The 24,560-nt window shown below is 48.8% G+C and overlaps 1 long non-coding RNA gene across 1 annotated transcript in view; it reads left to right on the forward strand.

Annotated features, from left to right (window-relative positions):
- The first annotated feature begins 325 nt into the window (after window positions 1-325).
- Window positions 326-24,560, forward strand: part of LOC146830566 (uncharacterized) — a 59,455-nt gene continuing 35,220 nt past the window's right edge. Inside the window, exon 1 of the long non-coding RNA XR_014961162.1 lies at window positions 326-452. This is a non-coding gene — a long non-coding RNA (uncharacterized LOC146830566). The remainder of the gene's footprint in view (window positions 453-24,560) is intronic.

A 24,560-nucleotide genomic window follows, 5' to 3' on the forward strand; every position in this document is an offset into this window, starting at 1 on the left:
GCGGTGAAGGCTGATGCCCAGCTCACCACGTCGGAAGCAAAGGCACACTTCCAACCGTAACAGCCCAGAACTACACAGCACGGCAAGGCAAAGCAGGCGGAGGGGAGAAGCGAAAGGAGTGGCTCACTGCGTTGGCGTGGGCTCTCTGCCGCTTCTAGCTCTCCCAGCGGGGCACCTTCAACAACCGCAGCTGCCCAGCCGCCCGTAACACAGCACGGCAAGGCCGGCGGGGTAGGGGGCAAGGGGAGCGGCTCCCAGCGATGGCGGCACTCTGCGCCCGCACTCCGCACTCTGAACTTCGCCGCCGCCACCGCCGCCTCTCGCTCCTCTCTCGCTCTCCGCCCTCCTCTCGCGATGGCCTCGTTCTTGCAAGCGGAAGCAGCTCCCGGCGATGGCGGCTCTCTGGCTCCGCACTCCGCACTCTGCCTCTCGCACTCGCTCTCCAACCTCTCGTAAGTCACTCGTCGTCAGTCACTCGTAATTGGTGCTCTTCCACCAGGTATCATGCTTCATCATTGGTAGGCCTCGCTCTCTAGAAACTGCGTTTCTAGAGGTGCCCAGGCAGTCCCGATTGAGACACCGGAATAAGCACACGTGCAGCAGCTGTGCTTCAATTGTGGCCCTCAGCTATCAGGCCTGCAGGATGCTATCAGACAGCGAGAGACACACCTTGAGGCAGTAAGAGTGTGTTTGGTGGTGTGAATGAGTCAATTTTGCAGTCGCTTTGGTTTCCAAATGACTTGCAGTTACGTTTGTTTACCTCCAGAATTTTTATCCTAATTTCATTCTGAATTCCTTTCAGAATGTGTCTACAGGGGTCTCTTATACTCTCTTCCCATGGGGCATTTAGGAACCTCATTTGGGGTAAGATTATGAGCTGGTCTCGCAATGTTTTGGAAAAATGTACTGTGTGTCTCACGTTTTGCAGTGACACATGTTTCGCACCCCCATTCAATAATTACTATATTTGTAGGATATTTATGCTAATGGCAATCTCAATTTTGCATTACAGGTTTAAGGAACATCGCTCAGTTAGAGGTTGACATAGGTCACCCTATACAGTGGTAATATCGGACCAATCTTGGTAAGATAGAAGCCCACTGTCTTTTCCGTCCTGGTGAATGCCACGGACCCTAAGGGCCACTTTGGCAGAAACATGTTGACGACTATAATCACTGTGGTGATGGGGTACTAACTCCCCCCTTCTCCACTCTCACTTTTAATACTAAGTAATTGCTCAGCGACTAAATGTATTTTGGCTTTAACATTGGGTTTTAAATCACTTCTTGCACGGGCCCACACTTAGACTTTAGAAGTGCCTCCATGTCTCTAGGTGTAGGCCCGCTCTCTAACAAACGCAGTTTCTAGAGAGCAAGGACTGCCAATGATCAAGCATGACACCTGGTGGTGTGTGAGGACAGTCCTTCACTTTTTTGAGATGCCCAATACTGCTCCTTGTACCTTGTAAACTCCCCGTCACTTCTCTTCAGGGTAGCTTATTTGTGTGTACAGTAATGGTTGGAGGCCAGCTCACCATAAATACCCTGTAGCCTTTATTTACCCCCCGGGAAACACCAGGGTGGTGTGTGTTACCCGCTGGTTTCTACGGTACTGCACTCTTTTCAATGCACTATTAGTCACTGATTTTGAATCTGCACCACTGAACTTCAAGCCACTGCTCTCTACGCCACTCTACTCTGTGCCAATGCACTCTACACCAAAACACCCTCTGCCACTCTACTCTTCATCACTGTACTGTATGCCACTGCTCTCTGCATCACTCCACTCTGTGCCATTGCACTGTATGCCACTGCACGCAGCACCATTCTACTGCCACTCTACCCCACTTTACCACTTTACTATGCACCACTGCACTCTATGCCAATGTACTCTATGCTTCTGCACTCTATGACACTCCACTCTGCACCACTGCAATCTACTATGCACCTCTCTAATTTGCGCCACTGCATTCTACGATGCTGCATTGCACACCGCTGAATTCTATGCCTCTACGCCACTATACTCTTCAACACTCTAGGCCATTGCATTCTATACCAGTCCACTCTCCTCTAGTCTATGCCATTGCACTCTACACTGCAGCACTCTACTCTATGACACTTCACTCTATGCCACTGCATTCTACTGTGTGTCTAACTGCACTCTCTGCCACTGCATTCTGTGCCAATGGACTGAATCACTGCACTCTATGACACTCTACTCTGCAACACTGCACTCTACAGTAACCCTAGGTGGTGAACTACACTCCGCTCGCAAAGTTTGCGGAGATTCTGCACTCCGCGTTACGTGGAGCTCGCGGAGTTCCGAATAACTCCGCTTCGTGTAGCATAGCAGAGTTTTTTTCCTCGCTCGCAATCGTCAACGTCAAGTTGGCGACCTTCCTCGCTCGCGATCGTCAATGTCAAGTTGGCGACCGCTAGCGGGGAAAATAAACATCCCGTGAGATTTCTCAATGCGGGGTGGTCAGGTTTCTCATTGCGAATGGTCGCGTATGCTCATGATCGCTCGCGATGAGAAACTGCTTGTTCGCGTTGAAAAAGCTGCCGCTTGAGTAAAAACCTTCTCAAGCGGCAGAAAAGGGAAAGAAAGGACCGCTTGCGCTGTGCAAGGTGCCGTTCGCGATGATTGCACAGTGCGGACAAGCATCTACATTGTGTGCAATCACAGCGAACTGCATTTTTCTATGGAAGTCCGCCGCGTGCGGAGTTCCGCGTAGCGCGGCAGAGTTTTTTAGCCACTCCAAAGTTCCTGTTGTCTGAATGCAGAGATTGTCGGTACCTAGTCAAAACCAGTTCTCTCCTCCCTGGTGCAGCTTACTGGCAGGAGGTGGAGACAGCATTGTTGAAAGCAGACCTGGCCCAGGTAGCTGAAAAGAAAACTCCTCCCCCTACTCTCTATTCTATGTAGGCTCAGGCAAGTGAAAGGAAATCTCCTCCCCCTATTCTGTATTCAACCTAGTTCCTATTCAGCCCAGCCCTGGCCCATCAGATTGGGGGGCCAAAGCCCTCTCCAGCCCCCTGTCACTCACAAATCAGACATGGAATACAAAAAACATAGCAGAGTCATACTGAATGGTTAGGGAAGAAAATACCTACTTTCTGAAAGTAGCATTTTCAAACACAGAATGTAAAAATCACCCACACTAAAAGATGTATTTTAACATTCTGAGTTCAGGCATACTAAACTTTATTTTCCTATCTTGTTTCTAGGGTCAGTTATGTTTATAAGGTGTTATAAACTAACTGTCCATTCTGGCCTATGGGAACAGATAGCCTTGCAATAGTGAAAAACAAAATTAGATGTAATTTACTATCAGGACATGCCACACACATCAGGGCATGTCCTACTTTTCACATACAATGCACCCTACCGACAGGTGTACTTAGGGCCTACCTTAGGGGTGGCTAACATGTAAAAAAGGGAAGGTTTAGGCACTGGCAAAAGTGTGCACTTGCCAAGTCGACATGGCAGTCCCAGACTGCACACAGGCTTTGCAATGGCAGGCCTGAGCCACACTTTACAAGCTGCTTCTGTGGGTGGCACAACCAGTGCTGCACGCCAACCAGCAGCATTTGTTTTACAGGCCTTGGGCACACATGGTGCACTGTACTAGGGTCTGATAAGTTAAACAAATAAGCAAATCATGGAGTCACTAATCTATTTCCAACAATTTACAACAGGGAGCACTTGCACTTTGGCACTGAGCAGCAGTGGCAAAGTGTACAAAGCATCTAGACCAGCAAAAACATAGCAAAAACATAAGAGGCAACAGCGAAAAAATGGAAGGGAGACCCATGCCAATGGTGCCAGGTCTAACACGTGTCCCCTCTAGCTGAAATGTAGAGAGAACTACCCACCCTCTTAGGAGTTGTCTTTACTAAGGGGCAAAAATCTGGACAGACCATCAGCATTGCTGTGTTCTGTACCAGGGTGGTGTTCCACAGTGAAGTCCATCCCCTGTAGGGAAATGGACCACCTCAACAACTTTGGATTCTCACCCCTCATCTGCATCAGCCATTTGAGGGGCCTGTGGTCGGTCTGAACCCGGATGTGAGTCCCAAACAAGCATGGTCTCAACTTCTTCAGTGCCCAGACCACAGCAAATGCATCACGCTCAATTGCACTCTACCTCTGTTCCCGTGGATGCAACCTCCTACTAATGAAGGCTACAGGTTGGTCTAGGCCCTCCTCATTCATCTGCGAAAGTACAGCCCCCACACCATGCTCTGAAGTGTCTGTCTGCACAATTAATTCTTTTGAGAAGTTGGGTGCCTGAAGCACGGGTGCCATTCACATGGCAGTCTTCAGGGCATCAAAAGCTTTCTGACAGGTGTCAGTCCAGTTCACTTTCTTGGGCAGCTTCCTGGAAGTCAGCTCTGTCAAGGGTGCAACAATGCTGCCATACCCCTTGAAAAGCCTCCAGTAGTACCCTGTGAGACCTAAAAAGGCTCTCACCTCTGTCTGGGTCTTGGGGCGTTCCCAAGCCAGGATGGTATCAAACTTGGGCTGTAGGGGTACCACCAGGCCGCTTCCAACCTGGTGTCCCAAGTACACCACAGAACCCTGCCCGATCTGGCACTTACTCGCCTTGATCGTGAGGCCTGCCCTGTGCAGCGCCATCAACACTTCCCAGAGGTGGCACAGATGTTCTTCCCAACTGGCGCTGAACACTGTGATGTCATCCAGGTAGGCGGCACGGAAATCTTCCAATCCAGCCAACACCTGGTTGACCAACCTCTGAAAGGTGGCAGGGGCATTCTTCATCCCAAAGGGCATAACCCGGAATTGGTAGTGTCCATCTGGTGTGGAGAATGCTGACCCCTCCTTGGCCCCATCAGTTAAGGTGATCTGCCAGTACCCAGACATTAAGTAAAACGTACTGAGGTACCGGGCAGCCTCTAACTGATCAATGAGCTAATCAGCTCTGGGGATGGGGTGTTCGTCAGTCCTGGTGACTGAATTGAGTCCTCGGTAGTCCACACAGAACCGGAGTTCGAGTGTGGCACCAGGCATGGCAGCCTTCGGGACCAAGACCACTGGGCTGGCCCAAGGGCTGTTAGAGGACTCAATCACCCCTAACACAAACATCTTGGAGACCTCCTCCTTGATGCAAGCTCTCACCCTGTCTGTCACTCTGTAAGTTTTGTGTTTTACAGGAGGACTGTCCCCAGTGTCCACATCATGGACGCACCACTCAGTGACATCGGGAGTCAGGGAGAACAGATCAGGAAACTGTCCCAACAGTTGGCGACAGTCATCTTGCTGCACAGGGGTCAGGGCGGAAGAGAGATTTACACCGTCCACTGACCCATCTTGCTCTTTTGCAGACAGGAGGCCAGTAAGAGGCTCAGTCTCCTCCTCCTCTATTCCATCATCTGTCACTAGAAGCATGCCCACTTTGGACCTCTCCAAGTGGGGCTTCAGGGGGTTTACATGCAGGACCCGCAAAGGGTTCCTAGGAGACCGCAAGTCCACCAAGTTAGTGACATCACTCTTGTGCTCCACCACCTCAAATGGTCCGGTCCACTCATCCTGGAAGCGCACAAGGCTCCACGGGGGCCATGACCCACACTTTCTGTCCAGTCTGAAGCTCGATCAGAGTGGCATTCTGATCATACCACCGTTTCATCTCTTCCTGGCTGGCTTCCAGATTCGCCTGAGCGAGTTGTCTGAAATGCCTAGTTTGGTTTCTGAAGTCCAGCATGTAGCTATATACATCCTGGGGAAGTATACTGGGAGCTTTCTTACAACCTTCCTTTACCAAACTCGGAGGTTCTCTTACAGGGTGACCATACAGCAGTTCAAAGGGACTGAACCCTAAGGACTTCTGTGGCACCTCTTTGTAAGCAAACAGAAGGCATGGCAAGAGGACGTCCCACTTATGCCTCATAGGTTCCTCAAGACACATAATCATGCCTTTTAGGGTCCGGTTGAATCTCTCAACCAGCCCATTACCTTGGGGGTCGTAAGGAGTGGTGAACTTGTAGGTTACACCGCACTCCTGCCACAGGGACTTCATATACTTAGATATGAAATTGGTATCACGTTCTGACACAAGCTCTCTGGGGAACCCCACATGGGAAAAAATCCCCATTAATGCACGTCCCACCACGGGGCCATCACAGTCCTGAGAGGGATGGCTTCCGGGTACCGGGTGCCATGGTCTACCAAGACCAGGATGAACCTGTTGCCCCACCTGTTGCCCCACAATGTCCATGCCCACCCTTTCAAAGGGGGTGCTGACCACAGGGAACGGATGAAGAGGATCCTTGTGCTTCCTCCCACTCTTACCACTTGCCTGGCAAGTCTGACAGGTCTTGCAATGAGTATCTGAACTTTTGCACATTTGGGGCCAATGAAAGTGGGTGACAAGCCATTCAAAGGTCTTGTCTTGCCCCAAATGTCCTGCAAAAGGCACATCATGAGCCAGACCCAGTAGGAAGGCTCTGAAGCGCTGGGGTACCACAAGCACACGGGCTGACCCAGGCTCAGCAACCTTAATCTCTCTATACAGGAGACCATGCTACCAGTAGATCCAATGCGAACCAGATTGATCACCTATTGCCTGGCTTGTGGCCTGTTGCTGCAAACCCACAAGAGAAGGGAACTACTTCTGCTCCTCGCAGAATTCTTCCCTGGAGGGTCCTCCTTCCTGCTGCCAATGGGTCAGCTCAGGCAGGTCCCCCAGTTCAGCTACTTGCTCCCCTGTAGGTTCTAGGGCATCCCCCTCAAGGTCTGCCTCCTCCTGGACCACAGGAACTTTGAGGGATAGTTTCCAGTGCTCCCAGCCTCTTCTCTTTAAGGCAGGCATCTGGGCAACTCCTTCAGGCTCCGTGTCCTCTTGAATACCCTTACTGGCTGCCATTGACCGAGTGGTCACACACGGCCACTTAGGCAGACCCAACATCTCCAAATAAGACCTTACCTCCACCTTAGCCCAAAGGGGGCTCTTGAAATCATTGCCTAGCAGAGAGTCAACAGGTATGGCGGCCTCACAGCTACTTGAAAGGTACCTGAGACCCCCCCACACAAAGGAAACCTGGGCGAGCTTACAGTGGCTCTCTGAGTTGTCAGTAGCAACTACAGGGTAAAATGCATGGGGATCACCTTCTCTTCAGACACCAGCTGGCAACTGACAGCTGTCACACTGGCTCCGGTGTCTCTCAGAGCCTCCACCCTATTGCCATTTATGGTTACCCACTGCCTGTATTTCTTAGTGTTATCATGTTGCTGGGTCCTAGGGACCATCTCACTGTCTCGTAGAGAGACTAGGGACATCTCTGCAGGACCTCACCCACCTTGGGTACCCTAATCCTCCCCCAGGGCTACACTAGCCATCTGCCGGGGCGGTGCACCAGTGGGTGCTGCTCTGGCTTTCATGGGACACTTAGGATCCCAGAAGCAGTGGCCCACCTGACCACAATTATAACATTTCCTGGGCCCCTTCTGAAATGGCTTATCTGTAGGGGCCCCTGTCTTCTTCTCAGGGGAGGCTGGGAACCCTTCCCTTGGTTCCCTTTGGGATTACTTTGGGGCCCTTTCTGGAACTCCCTCTGTTTACCCTTGTCCTCCCCACTCTTTTGCTGGGGACCCTGCCCACCTTTGGCAAAGTCTCCCACATGACCCTTGTGGACCTCAGCTTACTATCAATCAGGTGCTGGTGTATCTCTGGAAAACAATTACTGGATAAGTGCTCCCATTCAATCAAGTGCTTCAAAATCATTTACTTTGCTACCCTTCACCCAACCATCCAATACTTTGCACAAAAAAAAACATATTCCACCCAAGTACTTGACTCCAGCTTTTTACAATTTCTAAACATTTGTCTTTAAAGCTCTGGGGTCAACCCATACCTGTTTATTAAGGCTTTCTTCATGTGGACATAGGAATTCTGTTCCTCAGAGGGCAAGTCTAACAAGGTATCCCGCCCATCACTGAGAAACCGCCCCACAACCACGCTTCCCAATCCTTCTCAGGGACTCGGTGGGAAGACATGGCCACTTCATAAACCATTGCCCAATATCTTCATGCTGGTGGAACTCCTTAATTACATCTTTGGGGATAAATACTCTTGCTTCTACAGGCACGGATGGTGTGCTGCCACCAGAGGGAGTGATGTCTAAGCTCTTGGCTTTCAGCTCCAATTCCCTCAACATTCTCTCATGCTCTAAATGCATTCTTTTTTCTTCCAAGGCTAACTACTTGCTTTCTAATTCCATCTGACCACCCAGTTTGAGCTTGACTAGCTCCATCTTATGTATTATATCCCTCTCCCTGTCCTCCAGCTCTCCTGGGGCCAGGCCCTTTGAAGAAACACTGCTGCCTGATCTGAAAGGAGCTTTCTCCCCGGTCAGGCGAAATGGCCCATCTAGTTGCCCATCTGTTTTTTCTGACTCCTCCCTAGGCTCTTCAGGATGATCAGGAGCAGTTTTAGCTTCCAACCAGGCCCTCAGTGCCTTTTGGAATTCCTCCTTCTTGGTGAGGCCTTTCACAGAGATTTTACATTTTTTACAGATGGTTTTAAGCTGTGGAACAGTGTAGGTATCCATCCTCTCTTCTTCAAATTGTAGATCCATAGATGCGTTGGATGCTGTTTTGTTTATGGTAACAATGTTTGGCAGTTCTCAGCAAAAGTAGAAGTCCCAAGGAAAAGATTTGACCAAAATGTATGTGGTTTCGTTATGGTCTGCACTCACTAGTAGTGTACACCAATCACTGTATATGAGTCACAAATGCAAGTCCAAATCCTCACCGCTTACCACCAATGTTAGAAATGGGGGTCTCTAGTTGGCAGAGGTAGGTACATTTGACCAAGTAGGGGCCCTTGCTTCTAGTCAGGGTAAGGGGGCTACACTCCTAAAATAACCACTGCTCACCCCCTTGGTAGCCTGACACGAGCAGGCAGGCTTATCTCAGTGGCAGTGTGTAAAGCATTTGTGAACACATCCAGTAATACAGAGAAAACACTACAAATGGACACCACGGCAGTTCAGAAAAATAAGTTATCTTTGTCTAGACCCAACACAAGACCAAATGACAAAAATCCACAATACAATTTCAAGAATATAACTTTAAAATGGTAGAAAAAGCTTAGTTCAATGTAGATGGTAAATGCAACACTTCCCTCTCAAAGTACCTTAGATGCGTTACGCAAGGCAAACAAAAAGGGTCACAGGGAAGGTGATGCATTGTTCCTTTCACTCAGGAGAGTGGATGCATCGGTTCCTTACTGCTGCGCAGGGGAGTTGATGCGTCGCTTCCTTATTGCGTGGGGAGTTCATGATCGGTTTGTTTAATGCGTCCCGGTACGATGCGACAAGATGGCGCCTTGATGCGATGCGACGATACGGTGCGATGCGACCCAGGGGCCAGCTCACTTGCCAGCAGCTTGAACTACGTGCCCCAGGAGCCCGAGGGACAGCACGATCGTCGGAGGCCACGCCCCCTGCCACCGGGAACTGTTTATTAGCGCCTCGCGCCTCCCGCTGCGCGGGAGACGCTTCGCTGTACCCAGGGGCCAGCTCACTTGCCAGCAGCTTGAACTACGCGCCCCAGGAGCCCAAGGGACAGCACGATCGTCGGAGGCCACGCCCCCTGCCACCGGGAACTGTTCATTAGCGCCTCGCGCCCCTCCCACAACGCGGGACGCACGCGGGCTTACGCCGGGCTAAGCCCGGGCAAAGGGCGGGCCGTTTGTGGCCGTTAGGAGCCGGTAGAGGCCGGGCAGGGCCGCCCCCCTGAAAAGTGCTGCAAGCTCCAAGGTACTGTGATCTGTTTTAAAAACGCTTGAATATATTACTGGCAAGTAGACTGTGCATATAGACACGCTTGTTATCTTTGGATTGCAATTGGCCTCAGTGCTTCTTTGGAACTCGTTTTCTGTGTTTGTGCAGGTGTTTGGGCTCTTCAGGATGGGCAAGAGGAAGAGCACAGAGGGAGGGTTGGTGGCCAGTAGCAAACGAGGGAAAAAGGCCAAAAATACTACCCACTCTGCTATGAACTGTGTTCTGTCTAGAATTGAGGAAATTGTCAATGATTGTGAGGAGACGCTTGGGAGCGGGAGTTTAAACGCCACTTCGCAAGGGGATTGCAAAGGGACAAAGACCGTTCCTAAAAAAGCTAAAAAGGTGATTCCCTCGATGTTCTATAATTCACAGCAGAGTTCTAATGCGCATGGCCTACCCACTTCTCTGTTAAAGACCCCTGTTGAGCCCCTAGTTACCGTAGTGCAGACCACGTTAACTGAGCAGGCTACTGTTTTAGATCTACATACTTCTGAGTCCCCCCATAATTCTGTTTTATGTTCCAATAGGTTTTCTGCTCTTGATCCGAATCATGACGAACCCAGCTCACCACCTGATAGGGTGCCACCCACCCATCCAACCCCCGTCAGGTCTTTAGCTGGTTCCTTGGAAGCATTGCAGGCCAGGATTTTAAGGTTGGAAGAGTTGGTTACAGCTCTCAATAACAGGGTGACGAGCCTCATATTAGATCGTGGCCCGCATCCAGCCATCCCTGCCCAAGTACCACTCTCAGGGCCTACACTCATTCCAAAGACAAGTGAGCCGGCCCCTCACTCTTACTCCTGTCCTTTGCCAACTAACCCCCTAGCAATACCACAAAACAGGGCCCCAGGAGAGGGTACCATCAAGCCACTCACGACTATTAGGTCCTTTGCTGACGTCACGCGAAACTTGGCGACTAATAGGGTGCTAAATACTCATCCTCAGGCTAGGGCAGGTAGCAACACAATCTCTTCATTTACTAGGGGCGAGCACGGCCACTCTCGAATTCTGGCGGCCGCGGGTCCTAGGTAATATCAATCTCCTGCAAAGGCTTTGGTTTATATGACACATGTCCCGAAAATGACCAACTTAGGTGAATTCGAAAGAAGTGAGTCATTACATAATAAAGTTATCCATTGGTTGAGGCACACTAGAGGCTGCAGATCAGAGATGACATATTGAGGGTGCGGCGGCTATCTAGAGTGGATTCATCATTGGATTGCGTGGAAATCGAGCTTAGAGATTTAGCACTAGCAGAAAATCTAATATTGCTGGAATACAGGACTTCACCACCCGCACACTCTTCCATTCAAATTCGTAGCTCCTTGGTTTGGTCTCAGTATAGCGACCAGTTGGACTCAGGCCTTAGACAGGTGGACTGACTATCCAGGCCCCATGTAAATACCCTTTCATTTACCCCTGAAAGCCCTTTGATAGAGGGCACAGGACCGTTTTTAGCCTTCCCTCTGGACCCTATTGGGGAGAGCGCAGCTGTCTATGCTAGCTCAAGCGTGGCTATAGGGGGGGGGGGGGCAAATTAGGAGGCCCACAATAAGTAGGGACGGAGCTGCTGTCTCCTCATCTATCTCGCAATCCCCAAGAGTTATCCAGTTTTTATCCTGGAATATTGCCGGCTTAAAAAAGAATCTCACCGATCCTGTGTTGAATGTTTTTATTAGTAAATTCGACATTATCCTTCTCCAGGAAACCTGGTGTCTGGAACCCATTCATAGATCTGGGTATACAACTTATTTTGCTCCGGCATTTAGCTCTCCCAGAGGGCGCCCATCGGGGGGCCTCCTAATTTGGGTGAATATAGAGCTGAACTGGATAGTTAAGCATAATGTCAGTTCGTCCCATGATATTCTCCACCTATCAGCTGGTGGGTCTGAATCCCATCCTGCTCTAGAAATCTTCAACATATATGCCAGAGGTTCGTCAGGTGCGCAAGAAAGTCCCACGCTGTCATTCCTTGAGTCCCTACTCTCAGCTCTCTCCACCACCTTGGGTGTTGTAGTAGCCGGTGACTTCAATTGCACCTTTGAGCCCCTTGGTGATGATGACATTTTGGATATGGAGGGGGTCGATCACTAGCGAGGTATCCCTCCACTTGGTCTTCCGCCACTTAAAAAATGGACAAAAAGGGCTGTCCAAATCACTGCCCTAACCCTGGAGTTTAATCTAAGGGCGACAAATGGCAGATACCGCTCTGACATCAGGGGAGCACCCACATTCATTAGAACTAGGGTCCCTTCGCGCATAGACTACATCTTGCTGGATGTTGAGCTGTGGTCGGATCTCATTGACATGGAAGTCATGTCTACGCAGGAGAGCAACCACAACCCACTAACCATGCAATTCAAGCGCGAAATGTCTACTACGTCAATTGCGCCCACTGGAGTCCAGTCATACTGGTCCAGAGAGGTCGTTCCATCTAATTGCAAAAGACGACTCTAATGGTCTAGAGTTGCCAAGCGTGAGATAGATGTGGCCAGGATTAAAAACATCGTGGTGGAAAGTACTGGCTTGTTGGAGGCTGTCTTGGCCAGCCCTCCCGATGCCCCGCCATCCAGAGGCTTCGAAGAGTTATATCTTGAGACCATTGAAAAGGTGGGGAAGTTTTTTGAATCAAACCTAAATGGGGATCGTAAGTCACCCCGACCTAACATGGTAAACTTGTGGTTTTCGGGTGACTGCAGGGCAAGGAGGCAGGAACTTGCTAGGGCTTTAAAATCAAGGGACCAGCCCTCCATTGTTTGTGCTCGAAAATCCTATTCCAGTTCTATAAAAAAAGCTAAGAGATACTGGGAAGAAGATCATTGGCAGGATTTGAAATCTGCAGTACGACGCAAAGACCAGACCCTGTTTTGGGATCTTATAAACATTAGCGCAAGGGGTGGGGCTGATCCAATCGCGAACCATATAACTTGGCGCCAGTGGTTTGATCACTTTTCCGGTCTATATTCATCTGTGGAAGACTCTCCTCTGTTGGCCGAGAGTCCAACCCGTGAGCTTGTTGTCTCCCCGGGGGAGGGGGGGGTGGGGGTGTAGTCTTAATGAGATCTACTCGGCAATAAAAATGATAGCTCCGGGCAAGGCAGCTGGACCTGATGGCCTCCCTGGAGACCTTCTTCTCCATGACAGAGAACTTTGGCCTGAGTTCATCCTACAAACCCTGAATAGCATCGTAATTGGTCACCCTGTACCAGATTCTTGGAAGGGGGCAGAGGTGGTGGCAATCTAGAAAAATGGAGATAGAGAGGACCCTGCCAACTACAGACCAATCAGTTTGATTGATGTGATTCAAAAAGTGGTGGGCAGGGTTCTCCTAACCAGGATTAGGGCCTGGATTGATGAAGCTGGCATCCTGTCCCATCTCCAGGCAGGTTTTAGGCAAGGGGTTGGTACAATCGACCAGGTCTTCCGATTCTGTACTATATATTGGAAATCTGTAACCATCGAAAAGGGCAGCCTCTACCTGGCTTTCATCGATCTCAAGACAGCTTTTGATTTGGTACCTCGTTCAAAGCGGTGGCAAGTTTTGGCCGACCTTGGTATCTCTTCCCTAATCCTGGACCTCCTCAAACGGCTCCATGAAGATAATTTTGCGAGAGTCAGGTGGGGCCACCAGGGACAGTTGACCGAGAGGATAGCAGTAGGGAGAGGGGTCCGACAGGGCTGTGTTTTGGCGCCGACCCTGTTCTCCCTCTTTATAAATGGGGTGGCAAACTATTTGAGGGTTGACGGGGTCGATGCGCCAACCCTGAGTGGGGAAAAAACACCCTCCCTGCTGTTTGCAGACGACACGTTGCTGATCTCTAAGAGCCCCATGGGCCTTCAAAAACTTTTGACTCGTTTCACTGACTTTTGCAATACTAGGGGCCTCAAAATCCATACATCCAAGACTAAGCTAATGGCTATGTCCCCTTCCAAAAGCTTCAGGAACAATATCAGGGTGGATAACTCTAATCTGGAGCTGGTGACAGCCTTTGACTATCTTGGGGTGCGGGTTAATAACAAGTTGAATTGGGCCCCGCATCTGTCTAAAATGCTCCTGTGTCATAAACGAACAGCGGGAGCCATAGCGAGACACCAGAGGCTGTCATACAGCCGCCCAATTGCTGCAGCAATTGAGGTCTACCAGGGGAAGCCTCTATCAGCATCCCTCTACGGGGCGGAACTATGGGGATTCGACAATGTCTCAGATCTGACCAAATCGGAAAACAAGTTTTTCAGAGACATAGTCTCACTTCCCCAGTCCTCTCCCCTGGTTCCCCTCCGCAGTGACCTTGGTAGACACCCCATAAGTGACGTGGCAAAACTGCGCCCTTTATTATACTGGGTCAGGCTTAGAAGGTCCCTGGATCTAGGCCAGTATGCATCTGCTCTGAAGGACATACTTCAACTTGGAGCTCGTTTTAAGATCTCTTGGGTATCCAATCTATACAAACTGGTGGTAGAGTTAGGTTTGTGCGAGTACTGGGAGAACCAGAGCCCCCCCTCCTAAAGCCATCGTAAAGAAAATCTATTGGGACTGGATCAATGCTGCTACCTTGAGGTCCCAGAGAGGCATCCTCAGTGAGAAATTTCTAGGCATTAAACCCATGCCTAGATTGGAGGCCTTTTTGGACCTGATCGAGTCCCCAAGCGATAGGTCACTTTACCTCAAGCTGAGATATGGTACTCTACCAATACATGAGTTCCAGACAGGGTGGAGTGGAGAGCAGGGTGCTGTTAAGGGCTGCCCAGGTTGTGCCTCCCCTACGGAATCTATCGCCCATTTTCTCTTTGCTTGTCGGGCTTACAGCCAGGTTAGATCTAGATGGCTGAAACCCGTATATATAAATCTGGGCTGCAGGACGGATAGGGTGGCCTTGCGCATCCTAACCTATGAGACGACAGTCCCCAGTATCATCTGTGGGACTGCTAAGTTCTTGGGGGGTCCTGGAGGATCAGACAGTGGTTACTTAGGAAGTGTTAGCTATTGAGCCTAGTTCCAATGCTCTCAGCCTATGCCCCAGTCCTCAGCCCTATTTAAAGTCGTTTACTGTTGCTGTATTTGTCCTCCTCTATAGTGTACTCATTGTAGAATATCCCTTTTTCTTGGGGCACACGAATTATGTTGTTTTAGACATTGTTAAAATTGCTACTTGTACATATGGGAACCCCGCTGTTACAGGGGTTTCTTATTTTAAACACTGTTTTTATAATGATTTATACTTTTATGATATTTTATATATCGAATAAAGTTACTGACTGACTGACTGACTTAAACCATTGCCCAATATCTTCATGCTGGTGGAACTCCTTAATTACATCTTGGGGATAAATACTCTTGCTTCTACAGGCACGGATGGTGTGCTGCCACCAGAGGAAGTGATGTCTAAGCTCTTGGCTTTCAGCTCCAATTCCCTCAACATTCTCTCATGCTCTAAATGCATTCTTTTTTCTTCCAAGGCTAACTACTTGCTTTCTAATTCCATCTGACCACCCAGTTTGAGCTTGACTAGCTCCATCTTATGTATTATATCCCTCTCCCTGTCCTCCAGCTCTCCTGGGGCCAGGCCCTTTGAAGAAACACTGCTGCCTGAGCTGAAAGGAGCTTTCTCCCCGGTCAGGCGAAATGGCCCATCTAGTTGCCCATCTGTTTTTTCTGACTCCTCCCTAGGCTCTTCAGGATGCTCAGGAGCATTTTTAGCTTCCAACCAGGCCCTCAGTGCCTTTTGGAATTCTTCCTTCTTGGTGAGGCCTTTCACAGAGATTTTACATTTTTTACAGATGGTTTTAAGCTGTGGCACAGTGTAGGTATCCATCCTCTCTTCTTCAAATTGTAGATCCATAGATGCGTTGGATGCTGTTTTGCTTATGGTAACAAGGTTTGGCAGTTCTTAGCAAAAATAGAAGTCCCAAGGAAAAGATTTGACCAAAATGCATGTGGTTTCGTTATGGTCTGCACTCACTAGTAGTGTACACCAATCACTTTTTAAATTCCCGTTTTGTATTTCATTTTATTTATGTAAATTGTACCTTGTTTTTAACTGTACTGACCTCCCTGGCCTCATCCTTGCACCATAGAACCCCCCTGGGGACCATCTACACCGCCTTTGGCGGGTCCGGGATCACGGGGAATCGGGGGCCACGATTTTGAGCGCCATTTTGCTTTTGGGCTGGGGCACTCTCGCGTAATCTCGCGAGATCTTGCCCTTTGGAGCCTACTTGAGCCTCTTTTGGTCGCGCAGCGGTGACGCGCAGCGGTGCGCCTTCATCGCGCCTGAGTCCAGCCAGAGTCCTGCCCGTCTGCGCTCGTCCGCGCTAGGCAGGGCCTGGCAGGGGACTCCGGACTATCCAGGATGATATCTGCTGCGAACTTGCGTCTTTTACGCCGCCAGGTAGGTGACTGCTGCCCCGGCACCCTGGATCCTCTCAGTGGTCCCTTTCAATGCCCCACTTGTCTTTTTAAACTCCCAACACCAATGTGTATTAATAGTCTCCAGTGCAGGCCCTCGGTGGCCACCCAACCAACTTTTACCATAGGCACAGTTAATCAATCCATCCTCAAAGTTATGCATTTGAATGTCAGATCTTTGTCTTGTCACTCCCAAGAAGTCCTTTAGCTGATTTCTGATGATAATCCGGATATTTTTTTCTTTACGGAAACATGGTTGCACGACCAGTCCATGGCAGTCATTAATCTAGCCCTTCCTGTAGGCTACATTATGCACTCTCTCCCTTGCAACACCAGAGGTGGCGGCATCGCAGTTGCAGTAAAATCTTGCTATTCCTGCATATGGAAACCTATCGCCATAGCCGGTTGCGAGAGTGCTCTATTTAGCATCTCAGTGAACCCCCATTTTACCTTCACGGGACTTCTAATTTACAGACCTCCTGGGCCTGAGGCCGCCTTCCGTCAAAGCCTTCCGGAGGTAATTTCTTCCCTAGCTTTAAAATCTGCTAATTTTACGATTGTCGGCGACCTCAATCTGCATATGGACGCGCCACTTTCCAACTCGATCCTTAGCCTGCTTGCTGATCTTGAGGCGTTCCAACTGATTCAAATGGTACCATCCTCTACTCATATAGGTGGCCATCTATTGGATCCTGTTTTGACAAACCTTTCTACGAATATTTGAGTGCTCCATCCCAGACCCATGGCATGGACTGATCACCATCTCATTGAATTTCGTATTACAACCTCCTGCTCTCCATCTAAAAACAATCCCTCAGCCAGTCTTAGACGCCCTTGGAGAAACTTAAATCTAGAGCACTTCCATCAGCTCTTGATGAAATTTCATCCCCTACCCCCTTCTGAAGTCTCCCGCGGCTATGACTGCTTTTGCGAGTGGCTAAATAACGCATTGGATTCACTTATTCCGGCTAAGTGGAGTAAGACCAGATCTAGCCCTTCTAACCCCTGGTATAATGATGCACTCACAACTCTTAAAATCTCCTGTAAAAAGGCAGAACGCGCGTGGCGCAAAACGTATGATACTGACCTCAAGGCAGCCTATAGGGCTTGCACTAGAGTGTATCATCGGGCCATATGTGCGGCCAGGGCGGCTTTCTACGCCCAGGAGATTAAGAATAGTGTTAATCCCACCAAGATCATTTTCAGGATATGTAAGGACCTTACCAGTAAAAGGACTGATACTGTTGCCCTTCAATCCTCTATGACGCATTGTGAGGACTTAGCCTCATTTTTTGTTGAAAAAGTGGAGGCTATCTATAAGTCATTTGCCCAGCTTCCTATTGTAGAGACTAGCCATACGTCACTGGTTCATAAACCATTGTTGATTATTCCTAGTCCGACCTTGGATGAATTCTCTGCCTTGACGATTAAAGTTAAATCCGGCTCCCCGGATGATCCCATGAGACCATCTCAATTCCGGGAATTTGCTGAAGGCTGCTTTCCTGCTCTTCATGGTCTCATTAATTTGTCCTTTAGCACGGGTAGTGTCCCTAAAGCTTGGAAACAGGCGACGGTTATTCCAATTCTTAAAAAACCCGCCCTTGATCCTACCAAGCCCGAACACTACCGACCTATTTCCCTTCTGCCCTGGCCTGCTAAATTAGCTGAAGCTCATGCTAACGCTATTTTATCTTCTCACCTGCAGGAAGCTGATATATTGGACAATTCCCAAAATGGGTTTCGTGCTGGCCACAGCACAGAAACTGCCCTCCTGGCTGTGGTGGAACACATCAGGCAGCTGTTAGATCGGGGTCAGACGGCGGCACTGATCCTGCTGGATCTCAGTGCCGCCTTCGATACGGTGTCTCACCAGATTCTTTTACACCGCCTGATGGAAGCAGGAGTGGGAGAGGTGGCACTTGAGTGGTTTCGCTCTTTTCTTAAAGATCGTGCCTTTAAGGTCTCCACGCCCCCTTTTGTTTCTGCTTCTCGCCCCATACTCCAGGGTGTTCCCCAAGGGTCGGCCCTGAGCCCTACCTTGTTTAACCTATATGTTCAGCCATTAGCGAAGGTAGCCCATAGTTTTTGTCTCTCCTTAGTGTCCTACGCCGATGACACGCAGCTGGCGGTGGCTCTTAATGGTGACCACAACATGGATGCCTCCACCTTTCAGTCAGCTTTAAAAGCTGTGGCTGGCTGGATGGCGAACAATCGACTCCAACTGAATGCCTCTAAGACCGAGGTTATTATTTTTGGTAGGGACAGTGAATAATGGGGAGATCAGTGGTGGCCTTCCGATCTTGGCCCCGTTCCTTCCCCTGTAACTGAGGTTAGAAACCTTGGGGTGTGGTTCGACCATAAGCTTTCCTTTACTTCCCAGACAAAACGTGTGGCTGGTACTTGTTTTGGTACCCTGCAGTGTCTCCGACCTATTTTTAAGTTCTTCGATGCGGAGACCAGACAGATTATTGTCCAAGCCCTGGTTCTCACCAGGCTGGATTATGCTAGCTCCCTGTTTCTGGGTCTTAATCAGGCCGAGCTATCTCGCCTTCAGAGAGTTCAGAATGCGGCAGCTAGGATGCTTGTTGGCCTTCCGAAGTTTGTCTCGGCCCGTCGGACTATTCAGGATCTTCATTGGTTGCCGGTGGGGCAGAGAATTAAGTTTAAAGCTCTTTGCTTAACTTTCAAGATTCTCAAAGCAGCCTCCCCTCCCATCCTTGCACAGACTATCCAGCACTATGTTCTTGCCAGAGCTCTTCGCTCTGCTGGATCTAATCTGGCCATCGTGCCACGTTTCCAAAAATCTAGGATGGGCGGACGCTCTTTCTCAGTTTTGGCGGCTACTCTTTGGAATTCTCTGCCTGCCCCTCTGCGCTCCATCCCTGAGTTGCTTCCTTTTAGAAAGGCTCTTAAAACTTTCCTTTTCACCACAATTTAGGCCCTTCTTTTTCATTTTTTCTGTCGTGTTGTGTTTACTATTCTCCAAAGCGCCGGGACGCCACTTTGCTGCGGCATCCGTGCGCTATATAAAAGTATATAACATAACATAACTGTGTATGAGTCACAAATGCTTGTCCAAATCCTCACCGCTTACCACCAATGTTCGAAATGGGGGTCTCTAGTTGGCAGAGGTAGGTACCTTTGACCAAGTAGGGGCCCTTGCTTCTAGTCAGGGTAAAGGGGCTACACTCCTAAAATAACCCCTGCTCACCCACTTGGTAGCCTGACACGAGCAGGCAGGCTTATCTCAGTGGCAGTGTGTAAAGCATTTGTGAACACATCCAGTAATACAGTGAAAACACTACAAATGGACACCACGCCAGTTTAGAAAAATAAGTTATCTTTGTCTAGACCCAACACAAGACCAAATGAGAAAAATCCACAATACAATATCAAGAATATAACTTTAAAATGGTAGAAAAAGCTTAGTTCAATGTAGATGGTAAATGCAACACTTCCCTCTCAAAGTACCTTAGATGCGTTACGCAAGGCAAACAAAAAGGGTCACAGGGAAGGTGATGCATTGTTCCTTTCACTCAGGAGAGTGGATGCATTGGTTCCTTACTGCTGCACAGGGGAGTTGATGCGTCGCTTCCTTACTGCGTGGGGAGTTCATGATCGGTTTGTTACTGCGTCCCGGTACGATGCGACAAGATGGCGCCTTGATGCGATGCGACGATACGGTGCGATGCGACAAGATGGGGTCTTTGATGCGATGCGACAACTTGGATGCGATTCGTGCACGCCCGACGGCTGTGCAGCGAACTTGGTGGACTCTTGAGCCGCAACTGGCCCTGTTCTCCAGGGATGCGAGGGCAACCTCTGCGGCCGTGACACTCTTCTCCAGCGATGCGACACGCTACTTCGGCGGTGCATCGGCAAAACAGCTGTGGCGGCAGCAGGCTTCTTCGGCGATGCGACGGCAACAGCTTCGGCGGCGACACGCTTCTTCCTCGTTGCGTCGCGGTTCCAGCTCCCAGCGACACGCAGTCTCTAGAGGTCCCAAAAACAGCAACAGGCACCTCTCTGCAGGTAGAATTCCCAGCAAGGAAATTCAGGGGAGCTGTGGGGGAAGTCTTTGTGTCCCTGAGACTTAAGAACATGAGGTAAACTCACCTTCAAGCCCTTACTAAATCCTTTGTTCTCTGAAGCCACAGGGTGTCTGTACCTAGTCAAAACCAGTTCTGTCCTACCTGGTGCAGCTTCCTGGCAGGAGGTGGAGACAGCATTGTTGAAAGCAGACCTGGCCCAGGTAGCTGAAAAGAAATCTCCTCCCCTACTCTCTATTCAACCCAAGTCCTATTCAGCTCAGCCCTGGCCCATCAGACTGCCAGAGCCGAAGCCCTCTCCAGCCCCCTGGCAATCACAAACCAGACATGGAATACACAAACCTAGCAGAGGCATACTGGGTGGTTAGGCAAGAAAATACCTACTTTCTAAAAGTAGTATTTTCAAACACAGAATGTACAAATCACCAACACTAAAAGATGTATTGTAACATTCTGAGTTCAGGCATACTAAACTATATTTTCCTATCTTGTTTCTAGGGTCAGTTATGTTTATAAGGTGTTATAAGCTAATTGCCCATTCAGGCCTATGGGAACAGATAGCCTTTCAATAGTGAAAAAACTAAATTGGCTGTAATTCACTATCAGGACATGCCACACACATCAGGGCATGTCCTACCTTTCACATTCAATGCACACCGCCCGCAGGTGTACCTAGGGCCTACCTTAGGGGTGACTAACATGTAGAAAAGGGAAGGTTTAGGGACTGGAAAGTGTGTGCACTTGCCAAGTCGGCATGGCAGTCCCAGACTGCACACAGGCTCTGCAATGGCAGGCCTGAGCCACACTTTACAAGCTGCTTCTGTGGGTGGAAAAAACAGTGCTGCAAGCCCACCAGAAGCATTTGATTTACAGGCCCTGGGCACACATGGTGCACGGTACTAGGGTCTGAAAAGTAAATCAAATAAGCCTATCATGGAGTCACCAATCCATTACAACAATTTACAACAAGGAGCACTTGCACTTTGGCACTGAACAGCAGTGGCAAAGTGCCCAAAGCATCTAGACCGGCAAAAACATAGCAAAAACGTAGGCGGAAACAGCGAAAAAATGGAAGGGAGACCCACGCCAATGGTGCCAGGTTCTAACAATGGCTAACACACATTGGCAAAGCCAGTAACTCTTGCAGAGGCGAGAACTATTGGATTTGTCAATCCTTGTTTTATTTCCCATGTGTGCTGCAGGTGGAGACATGGCACTAGTATGCTGCTGTATTTGGACAAGCCTGTGCTTGCATGTGTTGGCACATTAAAACCAGAACTATTGGCTCTGGCAATGTTTGTCTCGAGAAGATTCTGGCTACAGACAGTTGGCTCGCCCCAAAATCATGTAACCTAAATTTACTGATGGTTGTATGGCATTTCCTATGTTATATTTAAGCAATGTTTCATTATTTCTCTGGGTGATTGGGTTCAGGGACTCACCAATAGTTGTGGGGTTCAGTGTTGCTAGGCGTGAATCTTTGTGCTCTTTGTGTACTTTGTGGTGAATATGCAAGTGCTTGGCTGAGGGTTTCTAGTGCAAAGAGGTTCGTAAGCAGAGAAGCCTACAGTGTTTTCAGAAACCACGGAGGAATGTCGACGACACCTGTAGTGCTAAGCCCTACATCCCCATCCTATCTTGGAACATCCGTGGCCGTATCAATATTAGAAAAGTCAGGAGGTAGATTTAAGCTTTTAGGCACATAACACAGACTGCTACAGGCAACACTTTCAGGCCACTGTCTGCCCCATGGTTTCCAGCAGGGCTTCATTAATAGCGACGCACCTACCCATACATCATGTAGGAGATGTTTACAGCCATCGGCTTTCAGAGGACACTTTTATCTCATCAATTCAACAAACCGACCAAAAGATATTTGGATGAACTGGAAACCGTGGGTTGGTGTTTACCTCTGCCCATTGACTTTTCTGCTAGCATATTTGTAAGTGTTGCACAATTTCGTCTGTTGAAATGCTATTAACCTTGTGCAGTGACACATATTTGTGCGTTTTGTTCCCTCAATGCAGAACATATCTTTCCCCATAGAGAAACCTTTTACCATGCTCCTGCCTCAATTTTGGAAAGGGTCAGTGGTGTTTCCTACCCCGTCTCACCATTGGCAGGAGTAAATCTCTGACCAGCATTTGAAATGGAGTTTGTTCCCAAACTTTCCACGGAAACACGCTTTGGAACGCCTCCTCCCATGCCTTAAATGGCGCTTACACATAAAGGCGCTTACACATAATATCATACCACAGTCAGGTACCATTTTGCATGAGTAAAATTACTTAAGAGTGCAAGGTATTCTTTGTGAGTACTCTGCACTCGTGATCCCAACCATTTGTGTGCATAAATCATATTTGCATGAAGAAATTGGTTAGTGAGTTGGGCTGAAGATGGATGCCAGTAAGACGCAGATGTGCATCCATCTTGGAAATGTCTGGGAATGCCAATTTAGGAGCAATAAGGGGCACGATGTATCATTGCCATTTTCTAACAGAGATGTGCAATTTGTGCAGCGACTGGTTTGCAAATGGGAATGCTGTTTGTGAGGCGACTTACATATTGTCTGTTGCAAGGGTTTGATTATGACCTGCCTAATGAACATTAATTAGGCAAGTCACAACTTGCGACTCCCTATGAATGGCTGCCAATGCAGTAATGGAGGCCTGCAAGGGACAGCCAGCTTCCATTCCTTCATGGCGAAATGAGAAACATTTTTGTTTAAAAGAGCCCGTGTAAATTAGAGGCACAGGAGCTGCTTTTAAAACACACAGGGGCTTCCTCATGAGAGCCCTGCATCACTTTTGCACCACGTAAAGTGGCACATGCGAGATGCAGGGAAATCTTAAAGATTTATGAAGCCACTCAAAGTCACCTTGCGAGATGCAGGGAAATCTCAAAGAGTTATGAGGCCACTCAAAGCCACCCTGCGTGGCTTTGGCTGGCCACATAAATCATGAGTAAGGTGACATAGCGCAAATTGCAGCATCGCCTTACTCTGCACCCGGGAGGCATTCCACAGGCATTGCAGTGGGTTTTCCCATGCAATACACATGGAATTCAACTCTGCCCCAGATTAACAAAGTGATGGAAGCCAGAGGAAGTGTAAAATCCATATGCCTCCCGAGGTGAGGCGAAAGGTGACGCCACACAGCTTGAATCGATTCTCCCCTGGAACTGGTCTGACCACCACATCATTACATTCCACATCATTGTAACAATTAAATTACTTTCTATCCAACCCACAAGAACAAAAATTTGGAAGAGAAACCTTAACTATGTTGGTGGCGACTTACTCACAATCTCCATTCCGAACATCCTGCTTCCACCCATAGGCTTATCGGATGTACAAGATCTGACTAATCACTACTTCCACTCAATGAACACGGTACTAGACAAACTTGCTCCCTTACAACTGAAAAGAGTCACCACAAAAGACTCAAAACCCTGGTTTGATAGTAGACTAAATGAAGACAGACGATCTCCAAGACTAATTGAACGAAGATGGAGATCGTCATCATCATGTGACCACCTCAAGCTATTAAGAAGCACGGTGAAAGCCTACCGCAGAAAGGTCAGATGGTCAAAAGCAGACTTCTTCAGCAAGCAATTAGACCATGCCAAGAACCGCCCCAAAAAGCTATTCAAATTAATCAAATATCAATCTAAGGCTGCACCCTGCCGCCCACAAGCTAACCCAGACTCACTTCCCAATTGCAAGGAATTTGCTGCCTTCTTTACTATGAAGACAGAAAACATAAAGACGGACCTGCTCAACGACTTAAAATCTGATACTCACATGGACACTTCACGACTCCCACTAGGAGCCCCATCCACATGCTCCACAAAGTTCGACCTCAAAAACCTCTCATCCTGGTCCTCCTTCCACACCTACAGTGAAGAATCTATATTAAAAATGCTCACAGCCCTGAACCCTTCCAGCCATTTCACTGACCCTCTGCCCGCAAACTACATAAAAGACTTCACGCCCTGCTATTCCCTCTATGGACCAAGATTATTAACACCTCTCTCCATCAAGGAACCATCCCAGACATCCTGAAAGCAGGGCAGGTAAACATTATCTTAAAGAAGCCATTAGCAGACCCCTCGGACCTAAATAACTATTGCCCAATATCCAACATCCACACTTTGGCCAAACATTTAGAAAAATGTGTCCACACACAGCTTAGCAAACACATAGACCTATTCAACCTACTCGATCAATACCAATCCGGCTTCCATGCAGGGCACAGCACTGAATCAGCCATGACCCACATAATAGATGATGCATTAAAAATC

This window comes from Triturus cristatus, chromosome 5_1 (genome assembly GCF_964204655.1).
Source record: "Triturus cristatus chromosome 5_1, aTriCri1.1, whole genome shotgun sequence".
NCBI classification, from domain to species: domain Eukaryota; kingdom Metazoa; phylum Chordata; class Amphibia; order Caudata; family Salamandridae; genus Triturus; species Triturus cristatus.